The sequence below is a fragment of the Ranitomeya variabilis genome, chromosome 2 (genome assembly GCF_051348905.1).
Source record: "Ranitomeya variabilis isolate aRanVar5 chromosome 2, aRanVar5.hap1, whole genome shotgun sequence".
Taxonomy (NCBI): domain Eukaryota; kingdom Metazoa; phylum Chordata; class Amphibia; order Anura; family Dendrobatidae; genus Ranitomeya; species Ranitomeya variabilis.
This window is the reverse complement of record NC_135233.1, coordinates 641,806,446-641,828,522: the sequence shown is the minus strand read 5'-3', so window position 1 is coordinate 641,828,522 and position 22,077 is coordinate 641,806,446.

The following is a 22,077-nucleotide window of genomic DNA, read 5'->3' as shown; positions in this document are numbered from 1 at the left end:
CCCAAAAAAAAAACGGATCCGCCATTTTACGAAAATGGCGGTTTTTGACTGACGCCGAAAGACTGAAGTGTGAAAGAGGCCTTAAGCACAAAAGCGATGGCACTATAGCTCCAATCACGAAGGAGTTCACTATGTGGTCTCAGGAGTGAGTCAAGTAACCCGCGCATTCTGGCTCCTGGTTCTAGGGGTCTGTATCCATTCTCTCTGCGGGCGTGATTTACGCTTCGGTTGAGGAGGTATGGGGTCCAAGATTGGTACTTTTGCGCATTCAAGAGCTGTTATTCCTTCCTCCAAGGACCGGCATATAAACGATTCACCTCCATGAGTAAATAATAAAGCAAACGGGAACCCCCATCTGTACTTAATATCCAGTGCCTGAAGTGCTGCTGTGACCGGTTTAAGTGCCCTTCTCCTTGCAAGCGTAGAGGGTGATAAATCAGCAAAAAGTCGCACTGTATTAGGTAGTCCAGGTAGGGAGGACACTTCTCTGGTTGCTGATAGAATTAGGTCTCTGGATTCTTCATAATGCATCTTAAGCACTACATCCCTAGGGAATTCAGATGTTCTCGGTCTGCCCAAGGCTCTATGGATCCTCGTAATGTGAAGCAGTGTAGGGTCTACATCTGGGAGTAGTGCTTTAAACAGTGCTGCAGCTGTGTCTTTAAGGGCTACAATAGACTCTGGGAGACCTCTAATGCGTATATTGCCTCTACGAGACCTGTTCTCAAAGTCCTCACACTTTAGCTCCATGTCTATTATGCGCTCAGTGTGTACTTTAATGGTCTCCTGATCCTCCTCCAGGGCCCCTACTGTCGCCTCCATCTTATCCTCCAGAGTGGAGGTACGCTGCATTATTTCCTGGATTTGTGCAGTAACGTTGTGCATGGCTGATTTCAGCTCAGAGCGGAATGTCTGTTGTAATGTCTTTATCAGGGTTGCCGTGGGTACTACTGTCTCCCCTGCTATACTAGACTCCTCTATTTCAGCGTTGCTGCTTACCGCTGTGAGGGAAGCTGAGGAGTGTGCTGCTGCGGCGGCCATCTTGCCCACGCTGCTGTTTAACAGGAGCTCCTCTATTGTGCGGTTCGCCGACTGCCCTGCGCCTCCTTTCTTCGGCATAATCACTCTGGCGATGCCCTGTGGTGAGTCCCCGCTGCTGCTATAGGTTTCGCTATGATTCCGGTGCTTTGTGGGGTTATATTGGCCCGTTGGGATGCGGAGCTCAGCCGGTCATGTCCGACTCAGCCAAGTCCCGCGCATGCGCCCTCGGAAAGAATGTTTCTTAACATTTTTCTCAGTAAAATTCATTTTATTTTCGGCTTTGTATGTTTTATTGTCAGTCCGTAAAAGTGAAGTAATACTCTGGCAACATTATTCCCAGCAGCGACCTGGGAGTCAGAGATACATCCAGACATATTCCTCATGCTTTTCCCATTCTGTTTGTTGGTTGTTTCCATCCATTAAAGCAATTTTCCTGCCCTCAGCCATACTGTTAGCGTCTTCCGGAAAAATGCTTGAGTTTCTCGTTCTTCCATTATATTCGTTACTTGAGTCGAGCCCGTTTAACCTGCTCGATCCGAGTACTGAGCACTCGAGCATTTTAGTGCTCGCTCATCACTAGTACCCATAGGAGGCTTCTATTGCCACATAAGGAAACTACTACTTTTTTATGTCTTATAGACTATCATGTCTGTGTTTCCTGTGGTAGAATCTGTGCATTGCCTATTAGCGTATCAACCTCTGCGGATACATAGTGCTCATGATTTAGAGCCTTACAAGGAGATTGTAGTGGTTATTTTGCCACATTTTGCCCCATTCGTTATGTTCCCTTATTGGATTGGTTTTATTATTTGTTTTTTAATAATAAGGTTTTTTTAACTTGTTAGATCAGCTTGTACTCAGCAGAGCAGAGTAGAGGAGAGCGGAACCCACTACATTATCTTGTGTGGTGGCTCAACTCCACCTGCAAACACACCTGTGGCTGGCAACTCCTGCTGCATTCTTCGCCGACATGAAGTGCTGCACAGGGATCGAAAGAGTGATGTATTCCTAATTCTACTCTAATAAGTAATTTTGATGAGCATGAATATTTATAGATATGTATATAAAATTGTGTGAAAAGGTGTTTGCCCTCTTCCTGATTTTCTATTCTTTTGCATGTTTGTCACACTTTAAATGTTTCAGATGACCAAACAAATTTAAATATTAGACAAAGATAACACAAGTAAAAACGAATTGCTGTTTTTAAATGAAGGTCTTTGTTATTAAGGGAAAAAGAAGGGAAAAGAAATCCAAACCTACAGGGCCCTATACTGTATGTATATAGATTGCAGTAGGTACCCTTTGATAAGAACTTTACCATTAAGTGGATGCATTTTCTATTATCTACTAATTATATTTTTTTCAGCAAAAATTATCTTTTAGCCCCAATTTTGTTTATTTTTGCAAGGATAACAGGAAAAAATACACCCCAAAATTTGTTACACAATTTCTCATGAGTATGCGGACACCTCAGAAGTGAAGGAGTGACGCTTTGGAATGCAGACTTTGATGGAATGTTCTGCGGGCATCATGTCGCTCTTGGAGAGACCCAGACGTGCCTAAACAGTGGAAATGCCCCACAAGTCACACCATTTTGGAACTGTTCTACTGTTTCCTGGTATGTGAATTTTATAATGTAGTGGCATATGTAAGTTGTGTAGCGTGCATCAGATTGGTATACATGAGTAGTGTAGAGTTTGCTAGGTTGGCATACGTATGTTGTGTAGTGTTCTTCAGGTTAGCATACATGAGTTGTGTAAATTATAAATTAATTTAGTAGTCCATCTATGTGTGGTACAGTCTGAAGCATTCTTTTATACACAGGCCAGGTTTCTTGGGGCAGGTGTTGCATTGATAAGTGGTGTCCTTGCATATCCCCATTCTGTAACACACTTGGTACCTCTTTTGCAACCTTCCTTTTTTTGTGCTCCCGGGGAAATGTTGGTCTGCTGCGATACGAACACCTTCAGTTTCGGAAGTACTGGGGCCCGCTCTTTCCTGATCTCCAAAGATAAGGGCCTTGATCACTTCCTCCTGGAACTAAAGGTACAACATACTGGTCTGGCAGTGCACATCCTGATAGCACGAAAGCACTGCAATCTGTACGACGTGCACAGCCAGCTTCTTGTACCACACCTTGGCTTTCCTCATGGCACTGTATAGCTGGAAAGCTTGATCAGAGAGCTCAACTCCCACCATGATTCTTGTTATACTCCAGTACACAGTGTGGTTTGTGGACATGTGTAGAGGTACCTCGTACAGTGCTGGAGGAGCTGCCATTACATGCTGCCATTACCATATATGATGGTAAAGAAAAGGACATCCCTCTTGTCCTTGTACTTGACCACCAGCATGTTGTCACTACATTGGGCTTTGCTCTCACCCTTTCTGAGCATCTGCCTAACTAGCGTCTTAGGGAGGCTGCTATGATTTTTGTAGGCAGTACCGTAGGCCTTTGTAGCTCGCGCAGAGAGGAACTTGAACAGTGGGTTACTGGTATAAACTTTATCTACGTAGAGGTGATAACCTTGATGCAACAGTGTGTGCACCAAATCGGACACAAGTTTCACACTCACTCTCAGGAAAGGGGGCCGCTCAGGGGGTTCAATCTGGCAGGTACTCTCACAGTTTGTACAGCTTAATTCCGTATCTGGCCCTCTTACTGGGCAGATATTGCTGGAATTTGAGCCTCCCCTTGAAATGAGACAGGGACTCATCCATGCAGATGTCCCTTTGGGGAAAGTACACCTTAGCAAACTTGTGGTTGAAGTGCTCAATGACCGGCCAAACTTTGAAAAGATGGTCAAATTTTGGGTCAATGACATTGTGCATTATCATTGTAATGCAAAAGTGTTTGGATGGCCTCAAAACGTTTATGGGTCATGGCCATGTGGAATAGTGGAGTGTTGTATCAAACATCAACACTCCAATATTGCCAAAGTTCTGGGTTTTTCACTATCCCCATGTGAAGGGCCAGCCCCAAAACATCATAAATTTTTACTGTGTCTACAGGAGTCATGAGGAAATGATGAAGGGCGGTTTTGTGCCAAAAATTGCTGGGTGTACAAATTTGTTTGAGCCACTATGAGGTTTACAAAATCCTCTGAGAAAAAGACTTTGAAAAAGTTTATTTCTGTGAGTCTGGCGGTGTCAAATTTGATTCTTGATTGCCCCATAAAATCCTGAATCAGTCATTCATAATCTTCAGGGGGTGAGGTCCACACGGGATCAGTAACAGTGGGCACTGGTTTAGTTTCTGTCCTGGGGTATCTGCGTGACAGCATCACTTGTGGAAGAGGATGAGGAAGAAAAATAAAGGAAGGTGGGACATAGGCAGACCCTGTAGTATAAGGCAGCACCCCTATAGGCAGACCCTTTAGTATAAGCAGCCCCCATAAAAAATAAATAAATACTCACCTCTCTTCTTCCTAGTTCCTCCGCTGCTCCAAGCTCCCGCTCATCTCCTGACAGTGGGCGTCAGGTAGTGATGTAATCGCGTCCGCTGTCACTGTCGGTGTCAGTGACGTCAGACGCTGACAGGGTGATGATGGGAGAGGGAGTGTAGCGCTCTTCCCATCAATGCGGTCAGCTGTATCGGCTAAATGCAGATACAGCTGACTTTACGATGACAGGCGGGAGGCCCACTGCTGGCCCTGGGGCCCCTGCCTGCTCAGGGGCCCCATAGCAGCCGGCGGCAGAGCAGGGAGATCAATTCTCCATGCTCTGCCGCAGAATGTAACTTTGTCGGCGAGCTGCGCGCGCTGATACAGTTACAGTATCTTAGCTCCGGGTGGGTCCCCTCAGAGCACAGGGCCCTTGGCGACCACCCCCTCTGCACCCCGGTAGCTATGCTACTGATACACAGTAGATTGCCCCCAACATGGTACGATGGTCCAAACAGCAGTTCCCACACTGTATGATACTCACACAGTAGTCCTCACACAGTGTAAAGCCCCCAATACTATATGATCCCCCCAGTTAATTGTGCACACCTATATGCCCCCTATATTGTATGTTGCTCCACAGTAGTCCCTACACTGTATAATGCCCCTACAGTCCCCTTACAAGTATTAATAAAAAGAAAATAAACATCATACACTTACCTAACACCGGATCCTGGGAAGTCTGTCGGCCGACAGTGGCAAGGTGCAGGTAGACCAACGAGCTAATGTCATCATGCCGAATCAAGCAAGGGACATCAGAGTCACAGAGTGAAAACTTCATCACGTTGCTCTATCCCCCTTATCTCTGAACAGGGCTCATCTAGTGTGTCCCCCTGCCATGCTGTATGGCTACGTTCACATTTGCGGTCGGCGCCGCAGCGTCGGGCGCCGCAGCGTCGCCGCATGCGTCATGCGCCCCTATATTTAACATGGGGGCGCATGGACATGCGTCGCACTTGCGTTTTGCGCCGCATGCGTCCCTGCGGCGCCCGCGTCCGGGCGCAGAGGACGCAGCAAGTTGCATTTTTGCTGCGTCCAAAATCAATGGAAAAAAGGACGCATGCGGCGCAAAACGCAGCGTTGTGCATGCGTTTTGCTGCGTTTTTGTTTGCGTTGTGCGTTGCGGCGCCGACGCTGCGGCGCACAACGCAAATGTGAACGTAGCCTATCAAGATTTTCTGTATCATCTGGCTGTCCTCACCGATACAGTTAGGCCATGTTCACACTTTGCGGCGTCCCTCTGCGGGTTCTCCCGCAGCGGAATTGATAAATCTGCAGGGCAAAACCGCTGCGGTTATCCCTGCAGATTTATCGCGGTTTGTTCCGCGGTTTCCGCTGCGGGATTACTCCTATACTATTGATGCTGCATATGCAGCAATATCATATCAGGAGGACCAAAGGAAGCTTTTGTTTCATTATAAAATAGATTTTTATTTGTAACAAAAACACACAATAAAAACACTATTAAAAAGCACGACACATTACTGACAGTGCATATAACACAAAAGTGCAAAGAAAGACACCAGAACTAATAGGATGTCCCGCATAAACCATTAATTATATATCACCATGATTGCAGTATCACCACGGTGCAGACAGGCTTTGAACCCCATGCACTGCTCCAACAGGGGAAATTTCCCTATATGTCTATGATGCCGTGTGCAACGTAAGTGTATGAGCAACCGTCACAGGAAAATAATCAGCATACAGCGTTCAGTATTCAATACCATAACTACTACCAATGGACTATAAAGCTATACAAAATGCTGAATCCTAAAGTCCTGTGACAGGAACATGGAGCAAACATGTCTCACCTAATGCAGGGACACTCCAGAGCGCACCCCGACGCGCGTTTCGCTACTCGTGAGCCTCGCTTTCTCAAGGGGGAAGTGAAAGCGAGGCTCACGAGTAGCGAAACGCGTGTTGGGGTGCGCTCTGGAGTGTCCCTGCATTAGGTGAGACATGTTTGCTCCATGTTCCTGTCACAGGACTTTAGGATTCAGCATTTTGTATAGCTTTATAGTCCATTGGTAGTAGTTATGGTATTGAATACTGAACGCTGTATGCTGATTATTTTCCTGTGACGGTTGCTCATACACTTACGTTGCACACGGCATCATAGACATATAGGGAAATTTCCCGTTGGAGCAGTGCATGGGGTTCAAAGCCTGTCTGCACCGTGGTGATACTGCAATCATGGTGATATATAATTAATGGTTTATGCGGGACATCCTATTAGTTCTGGTGTCTTTCTTTGCACTTTTGTGTTATATGCACTGTCAGTAACGTGTCATGTGCTTTTTAATAGTGTTTTTATTGTGTGTTTTTGTTACAAATAAAAATCTATTTTATAATGAAACAAAAGCTTCCTTCGGTCCTCCTGATATGATATGGCACAGCTAAGGGAGATAAAAATTGTACTCTGTGACAAATGGGTGTTGCAACAATGATTCTGGAAATTGTGTTAATATGCAGCAATATGCAGCATCAATAGTAATATTAAAAATAATAAAATTTGGTTATACTCACCCTCTGATGTCCGGATCTCCTGGGCGCTGCACCCGGCGCTCCGGTTCCAAAGATGCTGTGCTGAGAAGGACCCTTCGTGATGTCACGGTCATGTGTCCGCGACGTCACCGCAGGTCCTGTTCGCACAGCAACTCTGACCGGACGGCCGCATGCAGCGCTGAGAGGTGAGTATAACATGATTTTTTATTTTTATTCTTTTCTTTACCCCAAATATGGTTCCCAGGGCCTGGAGGAGAGTCTCCTCTCTTCCACCCCGGGTACCACCCACATATTAACCGCTTACTTCCCGCAACGTGGGCACAGCCCCATGCGGGAAGTAAGCGGTTCAATGCATTTCTATGTGTGCAGAATCGCTGCGATTCTGCACAAAGAAGTGACATGCTGCGGGTTTTAAACCGCTGCGTTTCTGCACGGTTTTTCCCGCAGCATGTGCACAGCGGATTGCGGTTCCCATAGGGTTTACATGTAAATGGAAACGCTATGGAAACTGCTGCGGACCCGCAGCATCAAAATCGCCGCGGATCCGCGGTAAAAACTGCTATGTGTGAACATGGCCTTAAGCTTTGGGTGGGCCTCTCTGAATGATGAGCTTAGGGTGACTTACCCCTCTGCTTCTCCAGAAGTTATGCTACTGGGAGAACAGTAAGGTGAGAATATATATTTATATATATAGTTTTTGTAATTTTTAATCTTTTGATAGTTCTTTACTGTGTAGTAAAATAGAGGCCAGCTGAATCCGCACTGAAGTAAATTACAAAATTATCCACATTTTGGAAAATGAGGATACTTGTAAAGTTCGAGTAGATTCAATTCTCTCATCTCTTTTTAGAACTTAAATCTTTTGCTCTATTCAGAAATCCTTATGAGAGCTATTCAGCACCTTCCACAATTACAGTAAATCATCAGTATATTAATAAAAATGGCAAAAAGCATTTCTGTATATCAGAAGAATCTATCTAGAAGAACCATAGATGTTCAATATATTTATTTTTGCATGAAAGTTGCTATTAATATGCAAAGATGAAATAAGAAAGTCTGTAGATACAGTCACTTTCAATAGGAAGGAGCAGATGATGGTGATTCCGCTCCTCAGGCCTTTGGTTGCACTTGTGCTGTTTTTGCACATCCAGGTCTGAATCACACGATGGAGAGGAGAAGAGCAGGAATGTGTGACTTGTCATCTGTGTAGATTGAGTTTTCCTGGATTCCTACAGCACTACTATCAACCATATGGCCTTCTGTCTGGTCATGGCAAGGTAGATGTAGGAGTAGCCGCTTCTTCATTCTGTCCATGGCCAGGTAGTGTCTGTATATGGCCAAGTATGAGAAGGAGCAGCCGCACCTTCTTTTTGGCCCTATCTGGTGGAGAAGGAGCAGTCGCTGCCTTCTATCTGTCCATATCCGGAGAAGAAGCAGCCGCTGCCTTCTGTCTGTCCATATCTAGTAGAGAAGGAGCAGCCGCTGCCTTCTGTCTGTCCATATGCGATGGAGGAGAAGCCGCTGCCTTCTTTTTGGCCATATCTGGTGGAGAAGAAGCAGTCGCTGCCTTCTATCTGTCCATATCCGGTGGAGAAGGAGCAGCCGCTGCCTTCTGTCTGTCCATATCTGGTAGAGAAGGAGCAGCTGCTGCCTTCTGTCTGTCCATATCCGGTGGAGAAGGAGCAGCTGCTGCCTTCTTTTTGGCCATATCTGGCAGAGAAGCAGTCGCTGCCTTCTATCTGTCCATATCCGGTGGAGAAGGAGCAGCCGCTGCCTTCTGTCTGTCATTAACCCATGGAGGAGCAGCTGCTACCTTCTGTCTGTCCATATCTGATAGTTGTCTCTTTACCACCACATTGTAGATGAGTCATCCAAATGGCAAGTTTGGCTGAAAGAATTCTTTTCAATTTCAGCCTTTAATTACTTGCCATTTCGATCCAGAGGAAAGCAAAAAAATAACACAGAGGACTTGTTGTTGAAATATCCTCAGGGGAAAAAAATTCCTCCCTGACCCCAAATATGGCGATCGGAATAAATCCCAGGATGTTTGGTGCTCGAATCTACGTGGTTGTTATGTGGTGGCAACTCAGTAGTATTTGTCACAGTCCAGTAAATGAGAAGGTCCAGTTTAGTTGTCTCATCCGATTAATGGAAAGCTTCATTCCTGGATGTTGCTGGAATGGGGTTATTTTATATTAGCCTATTATCACTGTAAGAAGAGAAAGATATTCAAAATAAAGAAATTGAAGCGACTCGACACTATTATAAAGTCTGGGTGGAGATCACAATATTGCAGATTGCACATTTAACCCCTTCCCGACCTTTGACGCATACGCTGCGTCATGAAAGTCGGTGCCAATCCGACCTGTGACGCAGCGTATGCGTCATGGAGGGATCGCGCTCCTGCAGATCGGGTGAAAGGGTTAACTCCAATTTCACCCGATCTGCAGGAACAGGGGGAGTGGTGCTTCAGCCCAGGGGGGGTGGCTTCACCCCCTCGTGGCTACGATCGCTCTGATTGGCTGTTGAAAGTGAAACTGCCAATCAGAGCGATTTGTAATATTTCACCCCAAAAAACGGTGAAATATTACAATCCAGCCATGGCCGATGCTGCAATATCATCGGCCATGGCTGGAAAACCTAATCTGCCCCCACCCCACCCCACCGATCGCCCCCCCAGTGCTCCGTTACGTGGTCCGCCCCCCTAAGTCGTCCTGTCCGCTCCTCCGTCCTCCTGTCCGCTCCCCCCGTGCTCCGGTGCCCCCTCCCTGTGCTCCGGTCCCCCCCCCCGTGATCCGATCACCCCCCTACATACTTACCGGGCCTCCCGGTGTCCGTCCGGCTTCTCCGTGGGCGCCGCCATCTTCCAATATGGCGGGCGCATGCGCACTGCGCCCGCCGAATCTGCCAGCTGGCAGATTCGTTTCAGATGTATTTTGATCACTGCGATATAGCCTATCACAGTGATCAAAATAAAAAAAATAGTAAATGACCCCCCTTTATCACCCCCATAGGGACAATAATAAAAATAAATAAAATATATTTTTATTTTTTTTCTGCTAGGGTTAGGGTTAGAACTAGGGTTAGAATTAGGGTTAGAATTAGGGGTAGGGTTAGGGGTAGGGTTAGGGCATGTGCACACAGTGCGGATTTGGCTGCGAATCCGCAGCGGATTGCCGCGGATCCGCAGCGGATTGGCCGCGGATCCGCAGCGGATTGGCCGCTGCAAATTCGTAGCAGTTTTCCATCAGGTTTACAGTACCATGTACACCTATGGAAAACCAAATCCGCTGTGCCCATGGTGCGGAAACGCTGTGCATTTTCCGCAGCATGTCAATTTTGTGCGGATTCCGCAGCGTTTTACACCTGTTCCTCAATAGGAATCCGCAGGTGAAATCCGCACAAAAAACACTGGAAATCCGCTGTAAATCCGTAGGTAAAACGCAGTGCCTTTTACCTGCGGATTTTTCAAAAATGGTGCGGAAAAATCTCACACGAATCCGCAACGTGGGCACATAGCCTTAGGGTTAGGGTTGGAATTAGAGTTAGGGTACCGTCTCACAGTGGCACTTTGATCGCTACGACGGTACGATCCGTGACGTTCCAGCGATGTCCATACGATATCGCTGTGTCTGACACGCAGCAGCGATCAGGGACCCTGCTGAGAATCGTACGTCGTAGCAGATCGTTTGGAACTTTCTTTTGTCGCTGGATCTCCCGCTGTCATCGCTGGATCGTTGTATGTGACAGCTATCCAGCGATGCGTTCACTTGTAACCAGGGTAAACATCGGGTTACTAAGCGCAGGGCCGCGCTTAGTAACCCGATGTTTACCGTGGTTACCAGCGTAAAAGTAAAAAAAAACAAAAACCGTACATACTCACATTTCGGTGTCCTTCAGGTCCCTTGCCGTCTGCTTCCCGCTCTGACTGTCTGCCGGCCGGAAAGTGAGAGCACAGCACAGCAGTGACGTCACCGCTGCGCTCTGCTCTCACTGTACGGCGGCACTCAGTCAGAGCGGGAAGCAGACGGCAAGGGACCTGAAGGACACCGAAATGTGAGTATGTACTTTTTTTTTTAACTTTTACGCTGGTAACCACGGTAAACATCGGGTTACTAAGCGCGGCCCTGCGCTTAGTAACCCGATGTTTACCCTGGTTACCCGGGACCTTGGCATCGTTGGTCGCTGGAGAGCGGTCTGTGTGACAGCTCCCCAGCGACCACACAATGACTTTCCAACGATCACGGCCAGGTCGTATCGCTGGTCGTGATCGTTGGTAAATCGTTATGTGAGATGGTACCCTTAGGGTTGGAATTAGGGCTAGGGTTGGAAATAGGGTTAAGACTAGGCTTGTGGTTAGGGTTAAGGATAGGGTTAGGGTTGTGTTTGGGTTACAGTTGTGGGTAGGGTTGGGATTAGGGTTAGGATTAGGGTTGGATTTAGGGTTACGGGTGTGTTGGGGTTAGGGTTGTGGTTAGGGGTGTGTTGGGGTTAGGGTTGTGATTAGGGTTATGGCTACAGTTGGGATTAGGGTTAGGGGTGTGTTGGGGTTAGTGTTGAAGTTAGAATTGAGGGGTTTCCACTGTTTAGGCACATCAGGGGTCTCCAAACGCAACATGGCACCACCATTGATTCCAGCCAATCTTGCGTTCAAAAAGTCAAATGATGCGCCCTCCCTTCCAAGCCCTGACGTGCGCCCAAACAGTGGTTTACCCCCACATATGGGATACCAGCGTACTCAGGACAAACTGGGCAACAACTATTGGGGTCCAATTTCTCCTGTTACCCTTGCAAAAATAAAAAATTACTTGCTAAAACATAATTTTGAGGAAAGAACAATAATTTTTTATTTTCACGGCTCTACGTTATAAACTTATGTGAAACACTTGGGGGTTGAAAGTGCTCACCACACATCTAGATAAGATCCTTTTGGGGTCTAGTTTACAAAATGGGGTCACTTGTGGGGTGTTTCTACTGTTTAGGCACATCAGGGGCTCTGCAAATGCAACGTGACGCCCGCAGACCATTCCATCAAAGTCTGCATTTCAAATGTCACTACTTCCCTTCCGAGCCCTGACGTGTGCCCAAACAGTGGTTTACCCCCACATATGAGGTATCAGCGTTCTCACAACAAACTGGGCAACAAATATTGGGGTCCAAATTCTCCTGTTACCCTTGTGAAAATAAACAATTGCTTGCTAAAACATCTTTTTTGAGGAAAGAAAAATTATTTTTTATTTTCATGGCTCTGCATTGTAAACTTCTGTGAAGCACTTGGGGGTTGAACGTGCTCACCACACATCTAGATAAGTTCCTTGGGGGGTCTAGTTTCCAAAATGGGGTCACTTGTGGGGGGTTTCTACTGTTTAGGCACATCAGGGGCTCTGCAAACGTAACATGATTCCCGCAGACCATTCCATCAAAGTCTGCATTCCAAATCGTCACTACTTCCCTTCCGAGCCCCGCCATGTGCCCAAACAGTGGTTTACCCCCACATATGGGGTATCAGCGTACTCAGGAGAAACTGGACAACAACTTTTGGGGTCAAATTTTTCCTGTTACCCTTGGGAAAATTAAAAAATTCTGGGCTAAAAAAATATTTTTGAGGAAAGAAAACACATTTTTTATTTTCACGGCTCTGCGTTATAAACTTCTGTGAAGCACTTGGGGGTTCAAAGTGCTCACCACACATCTAGATAAGTTCCCTTGGGGGTCTAGTTTCCAAAGTGGGGTCAATTGTGGGGAGTTCCTACTGTTTAGGCACATCAGGGGCTCTGCAAACGCAACGTGACGCCCGCAGAGAATTCCATTAAAGTCTGCATTTCAAAACGTCACTACTTCCCTTCCGCTCCCCGACGTGTGCCAAAACAGTGGTTTACCCCCACATATGGGGTATCAGCGTACTCAGGAGAAACTGCACAACAACTTTTGGGGTCCAATTTCTCCTGTTACCCTTGGGAAAATAAAAAATTGTGGGTTAAAAAATCATTTTTGAGGAAAGAAAAATAATTTTTTATTTTCATGGCTCTGCGTTATAAACTTCTGTGAAGCACTTGAGGGTTCAAAGTGCTCACCACACATCTAGATTAGTTCCTTGGGAGGTCTAGTTTCCGAAATGGGGTCACTTGTGCGGGAGCTCCAATGTTTAGGCACACAGGGGCTCTCCAAATGCGACATGGTGTCCGCTAATGATTGAAGCTAATTTTCCATTCAAAAAGCCAAATGGCGTGCCTTCCCTTCCGAGCCCTGCCGTGCGCCCAAACAGTGGTTTACCCCCACATATGGGGTATCATCGTACTCAGGACAAACTGGACAACAACATTTGGGGTCCAATTTCTCCTATTATCCTTGGGAAAATAAAAAACTCCGGGCTAAAAATCATTTTTGAGGAAAGAAAAATATTTTTTTATTTTCATGGCTCTGCGTTATAAACTTCTGTGAAGCACCTGGGGGTTTTAAGTGCTCACTATACATCTAGATTAGTTCCTTGGGGGGTCTAGTTTCCAAAATGGGGTCACTTGTAGGGGAGCTCCAATGTTTAGGCACACAGGGGCTCTCCGAACGCAACATGGTGTCCACTAACGATTGGAGCTAATTTTCCATTCAAAAAGTCAAATGGCGCGCCTTCCCTTCCAAGCCTTGCCGTGCACCCAAACAGTGGTTTACCCCCACATATGAGGTATCGGCGTACTCAGGAGAAATTGCCCAACAAATTTTAGGATCCATTTTATCCTGTTGCCCATGTGAAAATGAAAAAATTGAGGCTAAAAGAAATTTTGTGTGAAAAAAAAGTACTTTTTCATTTTTACGGATCAATTTGTGAAGCACCTGAGGGTTTAAAGTGCTCACTGTCATGATTCCCAATGGCAGGGACATGGGCAAAAACGGACCAGCTCTAGGAATATGGTATCTCAGGTAACCGCGATGCTGAACCTAACACGTAAATAAAAGTAGCCAGGGGGTGTGCCTACGTTGTATCCCTAGACACCTCGCGCCAGCCGGAGAGCTAACTACCCCTATAAGAGGAATACACAGACCTGGCTTGCCTCCAGGGAAACCCCAAAAGTTATAGTAGCCCCCCACATGTAATAACGGTTAGGTAAGAGGAAAACACAAACGCAGTATGAATATAGATTCAGCAAAGTGAGGCCCTCTGACTAGATAGATGAAAATACAAAAGAGGACTTCGCGGTTACCTCAAAACCCTAAGCAGCCATCCTGAAACTACCTTAACTCCGTTATCAACTCATGACACCGGAGTAGTAATTTCAGATCACTAGAGCTTCCAGCAGCACGAGAAATATAAATGCATGCTGGACAAAACAAACACAAAAAGCCAAAGATTTCAACTTAGCTGAATTGCAGACTTGGAGCAGGTAGCAAGCAACAGAGATGCTCTGGTAACATTGATTGCCGGCACTAGAGTGACTGAGAAGCCAGACTAAATAGGAAACTCCCAATTTCCTGATGAAAACAGGTGCACTGGAAACACAAGACCAAAGTCAACCAGTACCACCAGTAGCCACCAGAGGGAGCCAAAAACAGAATTCACAACAGTACCCCCCCCTTAAGGAGGGGGCACCGAACCCTCATGAGAACCACCAGGGCGATCTGGATGCGCCCTATGAAAGGCGCGAACCAAATCAGAGGCATGAACATCAGAGGCAGTCACCCAAGAATTATCCTCCTGACCGTATCCCTTCCATTTAACCAGATATTGAAGTCTCCGTCTGGAAATACGAGAGTCCAAAATCTTCTCCACAACATACTCCAATTCACCCTCCACCAGCACAGGAGCAGGAGGCTCAACAGAAGGAACAACCGGTACCTCGTACCTCCGCAACAACGACCTATGGAAAACATTATGAATGGTGAAAGATGCTGGAAGGTCCAAACGAAAAGATACAGGATTAAGAATCTCCAAAATCCTATAAGGACCTATGAACCGAGGTTTGAACTTAGGAGAAGAGACCTTCATAGGGACAAAACGAGAAGACAACCACACCAAGTCTCCAACACGGAGATGATGACCCACACGACGATGACGATTAGCAAACTGCTGAGTCTTCTCCTGAGACAACTTCAAATTGTCCACCACATGACTCCAAATCCGATGCAGTCTATCCACCACAGAATCCACTCCAGGACAATCCGAAGACTCCACCTGACCAGACGAAAAACGAGGGTGAAAACCTGAATTGCAAAAGAAAGGAGAAACCAGAGTAGCAGAACTGGCCCGATTATTGAGGGCAAACTCTGCCAACGGCAAAAAGGCGACCCAATCATCCTGATCAGCAGGCACAAAACACCTCAAATACGTCTCCAAGGTCTGATTAGTTCGCTCCGTCTGGCCATTAGTCTGAGGATGGAACGCAGATGAAAAAGACAAATCAATGCCCATCAGAACGCTCGCCAGAACCTAGACACAAATTGAGATCCTCTGTCAGACACGATGTTTTCCGGGATACCATGTAAGCGAACCACATTCTGAAAAAATAAAGGAACCAACTCCGATGAAGAAGGTAATTTGGGCAAGGGTACCAAATGAACCATCTTAGAAAAAAGGTCACACACCACCCAAATGACGGACATTTTCTGAGAAACCGGGAGATCCGAGATAAAGTCCATAGAGATGTGCGTCCACGGCCTCTTCGGAATAGGCAAGGACAACAACAATCCACTAGCCCGAGAACATCAAGGCTTGGCCCGAGCACAAACATCACAAGACTGTACAAAGGTACGCACATCCCGAGACAGGGAAGGCCACCAGAAGGACCTGGCCACCAAATCTCTGGTACCAAAAATTCCAGGGTGGCCCGCCAACACAGAAGAATGAACCTCTGAGATGACTCTACTGGTCCACTCATCTGGAACAAACAATCTCCCAGACGGACAACGATCAGGCCTATCAGTCTGAAACTCCTGCAAAGCACGTCGCAAGTCTGGGGAGACAGCAGACAAAATCACTCCATCCTTAAGGATACCCGTAGGCTCAGAATCACCAGAGGAGTCAGGCTCAAAACTCCTAGAAAGAGCATCTGCCTTCACATTTTTCGAGCCCGGCAAGTATGAAACCACAAAATTAAACCGAGAGAAAAACAATGACCAGCGCGCCTGTCTAGGATTCAGACGCCTGGCGGACTCAAGGTAAATCAGATTCTTGTGATCAGTCAAGACCACCACCTGATGTCTAGCACCCTCAAGCCAATGACGCCACTCCTCAAATGCCCACTTCATAGCCAAGAGCTCCCGATTACCGACATCATAATTTCGCTCGGCGGGCAAAAACTTTCGAGAGAAAAATGCACATGGTCTCATCACTGAGCAATTGGGACTTTTCTGCGACAAAACCGCCCCCGCTCCAATCTCGGAAGCATCAACCTCAACCTGAAAAGGGAGCGAAACATCAGGCTGGCGCAACACAGGGGCAGAAGTAAAGCGGCGCTTAAGCTCCCGAAAGGCCTCCACAGCCGCAGAGGACCAATTGGCAACATCAGCACCCTTCTTAGTCAAATCAGTCAGAGGTTTAGCAACACTTGAAAACCCAGTTATAAATCGACGATAGAAATTAGCAAAGCCCAAGAACTTCTGAAGACTCTTCAGGGAAGTAGGCTGCGTCCAATCACAAATAGCCCGAACCTTGACAGGATCCATCTCAACAGAAGAAGGGGAAAAAATATACCCCAAAAAGGAGATCTTCTGAACCCCAAAGATACACTTTGAGCCCTTTACAAACAGAGAATTGGACCGCAAAACCTGAAAAACCTTCCTAACCTGTTGAACATGCGACTCCCAGTCATCCGAAAAAATCAAAATATCATCCAAATACACAATCATAAATTTATCCAGGTATTTACAGAAAATATCGTGCATAAAGGACTGAAAGACTGAAGGAGCATTAGAAAGACCAAAAGGCATTACCAAATACTCAAAATGGCCCTCGGGCGTATTAAATGCAGTTTTCCACTCATCTCCCTGCTTGATCCGCACCAAATTATACGCACCCCGAAGATCAACCTTAGAGAACCACTTTGCCTCTTTAATACGAGCAAATAAATCAGTCAGTAGTGGCAAAGGATACTGGTATTTGACTGTAATCTTATTCAACAGGCGATAATCAATACAGGGCCTCAGGGAGCCATCTTTTTTACCCACAAAAAAAAAACCTGCTCCTAAAGGGGATGAGGATGGACGGATATGTCCCTTTTCCAAGGACTCCTTAATATACTCTCGCATAGCAGCATGCTCAGGCACAGATAGATTGAACAAACGACCCTTGGGAAACTTGCTGCCCGGAATCAAGTCTATAGCACAATCGCAATCCCGGTGAGGGGGGGAGAGAACTAAGTTTAGGCTCCTCAAAAACATCACCATAATCAGACAAAAATGCCGGAATTTCAGAGGGAGATGAAGCAATGGAAACCAAAGGTACTTCCCCATGAGCCCCCTGACATCCCCAGCTTAACACAGACATTGTTTTCCAGTCAAGGACTGGATTATGAGTTTGCAACCATGGCAATCCAAGCACTAAGACATCATGCAAGTTATGCAACACAAGGAAGCGAATCACCTCCCGATGGTCAGGAGTCATACACATAGTCACTTGTGTCCAGAACTGTGGTTTATTCCTAGCCAAAGGTGTGGAGTCGATACCCTTCAGAGGGATAGGAACTTCCAAAGGCTCTAGGCTAAACCCACAACGTCTGGCAAAGGACCAATCCATAAGACTCAAGGAAGCGCCAGAATCCACATAGGCATCCACAGTAATAGTTGATAATGAACAGATCAAAGTTACAGACAAAATAAACTTAGACTGTAAGGTGCCAATTGCAAAAGACTTATCAACCTTTTTTGTGCGTTTAGAGCATGCTGATATAACATGAGCAGAATCACCACAGTAGAAGCACAACCCATTTTTACGCCTATAATTCTGCCGTTCACTTCTGGACAGAATTCTATCACATTGCATAATCTCCGGTGCCTGCTCAGAAGACACCGCCAAATGGTGCACAGGTTTGCGCTCCCGCAAACGCCGATCAATCTGAATAGCCATAGTCATGGATTCATTCAGACCTGTGGGCGTAGGAAACCCCACCATGACATCTTTAACGGCGTCAGAGAGACCTTCTCTGAAATTCGCCGCCAGGGCGCACTCATTCCACTGAGTAAGCACAGACCATTTTCGAAATTTTTGACAATATACTTCAGCTTCATCATGCCCTTGAGAGAGGGCTAGCAAGGCCTTTTCAGCCTGAATCTCCAAATTAGGTTCCTCATAGAGCAACCCCAGTGCCAGAAAAAACGCATCCACATTGAGCAGCGCAGGATCCCCTGGTGCCAATGCAAATGCCCAATTCTGGGGGTCACCCCGCAACAAGGCAATAACAATTTTAACCTGCTGAGCGGGGTCTCCAGCGGAACGAGATCTCAGAGAAAGATACAATTTACAATTGTGCTTAAAATTCAAAAAGCGAGATCTATCTCCAGAAAAGAACTCAGGTATAGGGATCTTGGGTTCAGACATAGGAGCATGTATCACATAGTCTTGGATATTTTAAACCTTAGAGGCAAGAGTATTAAGATTAGAAGCTAAACTCTGGATATCCATTTCTCAATAGCAGAGATCTGAGCCATTCAGGGGTTAAGAGGAGAGAAAAAAAAAAAAACAGCAGATTGCAATTATGGCTAGACAGAACCTCTGAGTAAAAAAAAAAAAAGTGTCAGAAACTTCTTTTTTTCTCTCCTTCTTTAGCCAATACCTTTAATACATTATGGCCGGCAATACTGTCATGATTCCCAATGGCAGGGACATGGGCAAAAACGGACCAGCTCTAGGAAGATGGTATCTCAGGTAACCGCGATGCTGAACCTAACACGTAAATAAAAGTAGCCAGGGGGTGTGCCTACGTTGTATCCCTAGACACCTCGCGCCAGCCGGAGAGCTAACTACCCCTATAAGAGGAATACACAGACCTGGCTTGCCTCCAGGGAAACCCCAAAAGTTATAGTAGCCCCCCACATGTAATAACGGTTAGGTAAGAGGAAAACACAAACGCAGTATGAATATAGATTCAGCAAAGTGAGGCCCTCTGACTAGATAGATGAAAATACAAAAGAGGACTTCGCGGTTACCTCAAAACCCTAAGCAGCCATCCTGAAACTACCTTAACTCCGTTATCAACTCATGACACCGGAGTAGTAATTTCAGATCACTAGAGCTTCCAGCAGCATGAGAAATATAAATGCATGCTGGACAAAACAAACACAAAAAGCCAAAGATTTCAACTTAGCTGAATTGCAGACTTGGAGCAGGTAGCAAGCAACAGAGATGCTCTGGTAACATTGATTGCCGGCACTAGAGTGACTGAGAAGCCAGAATAAATAGGAAACTCCCAATTTCCTGATGAAAACAGGTGCACTGGAAACACAAGACCAAAGTCAACCAGTACCACCAGTAGCCACCAGAGGGAGCCAAAAACAGAATTCACAACAGCTCACTATGCATCTAGATAAGTTCCTTGGGGGGTCTAGTTTCCAAAATGGGGTCACTTGTGGGGGAGCTCCAATGTTTAGGCACACAGGGGCTCTCCAAACCTGACATGGTGTCCGCTAACGATGGAGATAATTTTTCATTCAAAAAGTCAAATGGCGCTCCTTCCCTTCCGAGCCTTACCATGTGCCCAAACAGTAGTTCACCCCCACATATGAGGTATTGGCGTACTCAGGAGAAATTGCCCAACAAATTTTAGGATCCATTTTATTCTGTTGCCCATGTGAAAATGAAAAAATTGAGGCTAAAAGAAAATTTGTGTGAAAAAAAAGTACTTTTTCATTTTTACGGATTAATTTGTGAAGCACCTGGGGGTTTAAAGTGCTCACTATGCTTCTAGATAAGTTCCTTGGGGGGTCTAGTTTCCAAAATGGGGTCACTTGTGGGGGAGCTCCAATGTTTAGGCACACGGGGGCTCTCCAAACGCGACATGGTGTCCGCTAAAGATTGGAGCCAATTTTTCATTCAAAAAGTCAAATGGCGCTCCTTCCCTTCCGAGCCCTGCCGTGCGCCCAAACAGTGGTTTACCCCCACATATGAGGTATCAGCGTACTCAGGACAAATTGGACAACAACATTCGTGGTCCAGTTTCTCCTTTTACCCTTGGGAAAATAAAAAAAATTGTTGCGAAAAGATCATTTTTGTGACTAAAAAGTTAAATGTTAATCTTTCCCCTCCTTGTTGCTTTGGCTGCTGTGAAACACCTGAAGGGTTAATAAACTTCTTGAATGTGGTTTTGAGCACCTTGAGGGGTGCAGTTTTTAGAATGGTGTCACTTTTGGGTATTTTCAGCCATATAGAACCCTCAAACTGACTTCAAATGTGAGGTGGTCCCTAAAAAAAATGGTTTTGTAAATTTTGTTGTAAAAATGAGAAATCACTGGTCAAATTTTAACCCTTATAACTTCCTAGCAAAAAAAAAATTTCTTTCCAAAATTGTGCTGATGTAAAGTAGACATGTGGGAAATGTTATTTATTAACTATTTTGTGTCACATAACTCTCTGGTTTAACAGAATAAAAATTCAAAATGTGAAAATTGCAAAATTTTCAAAATTTTCGCCAAATTTCCATTTTTTTCACAAATAAACTCAGAAATTATCGACCTAAATTTACCACTAACATGAAGCCCAATATGTCACGAAAAAACAATCTCAGAACCGCAAGGATCCGTTGAAGCATTCCTGAGTTATTACCTCATAAAGGGACACTGGTCAGAATTGCAAAAAATGGCAAGGTCATTAAGGCCAAAATAGGCTGGGTCATGAAGGGGTTAAAAAAGGGTCAACGAACCACAGGGGAGCTCAGTTTAATAGACACCAAACTTGGGAAACAATTGCAGGCCAAAAATGAAGAAAAGTAGCACTCGCCGTATAAAAATACTTCTTTATTAATGTCCTGTAAAACATATCGTCTGGTCTCTCCGAACAGCTGCCCCTGATCCTTCTCTCTCTCTCTCCTTACGATATGTTTTAAAGGACGTTAATAAAAAAAAAGTGATTTTTAAAGGTGAGTGCTGCTTTTCTCCTTTTAAAGATGAGAAATGTACAGTTCTGAGAACTGGCTCCTCACATATACACTGTATACTGGGGGTATATAATGAGATGTATGGTGGGTATGGGTACTATAGGGCAGTGGGATGTCCCTATGTGCTATACTTACCTCTTCGTAATGGAACGGTGGTTCGGCTCTGCCAGATTCCACGTCCCTCCAGTTTATGGAGTGGAAGAATGGGCATTCTCGGATGAACGATGTTATGGCATACCGAGCAGATGGAGTTTTGCAGAGAAGCTGGAAGATGAGCGAGACCATTAATCATTATATTATGTATTATTACTGATACGTTATTACTCAATGTCTATGGACTGTCAGCATCATGTCCTCTATATCCTTCCTTATAATCTACATAATCTACCATCATCCTTCTTCACCTAATCCTACTTACCCCTTTTAGGATGTCAAGCTCATCGTTGGAGATCCAGGGTAGTAATTATTTGATATGGCATGGCTCCTGTCTACCATACCTGCACTGGATGTTTTTTTTTCCAATTGGCTGCTATGGCATTTTTTAGCTACTAGAAAAACATGAATTAGTATAGGTTTCAATGACAGATTTACCAAATCCAAATCTAAAGATATTAAAACCATTTGGGGAAGTAAGATAATGTTCTCTTGTTATTTGATAAGTAATGATATTTTTTTCCAAAAATGTTGTAGTTTTGGACATTCCCATAGAACATGTAATAAATCTCCCTTGAGCCCGCAATCCCTACAACAAAGAGGAGATTGGTTTGGGAAAGCCTTTGCTAGTTTATTTGGAGTAAAATACCATCTAGAGATGGTTTTTCAACAAGCCTCGTGTAAGGAGATGCAAATATTCAATGAGTCAATGGATTTTAAGATCGTTTGCCATTATTCAGTAGAAATGGTTTTTTTCAAAACTTTCCCATTTTAACATAAAGGGAGTTTTTCCAAAAGAGGTATCTCTTGGTTAATGAAATCATATATATTTTTGGTCCTCCATAAAAAGGTATTTT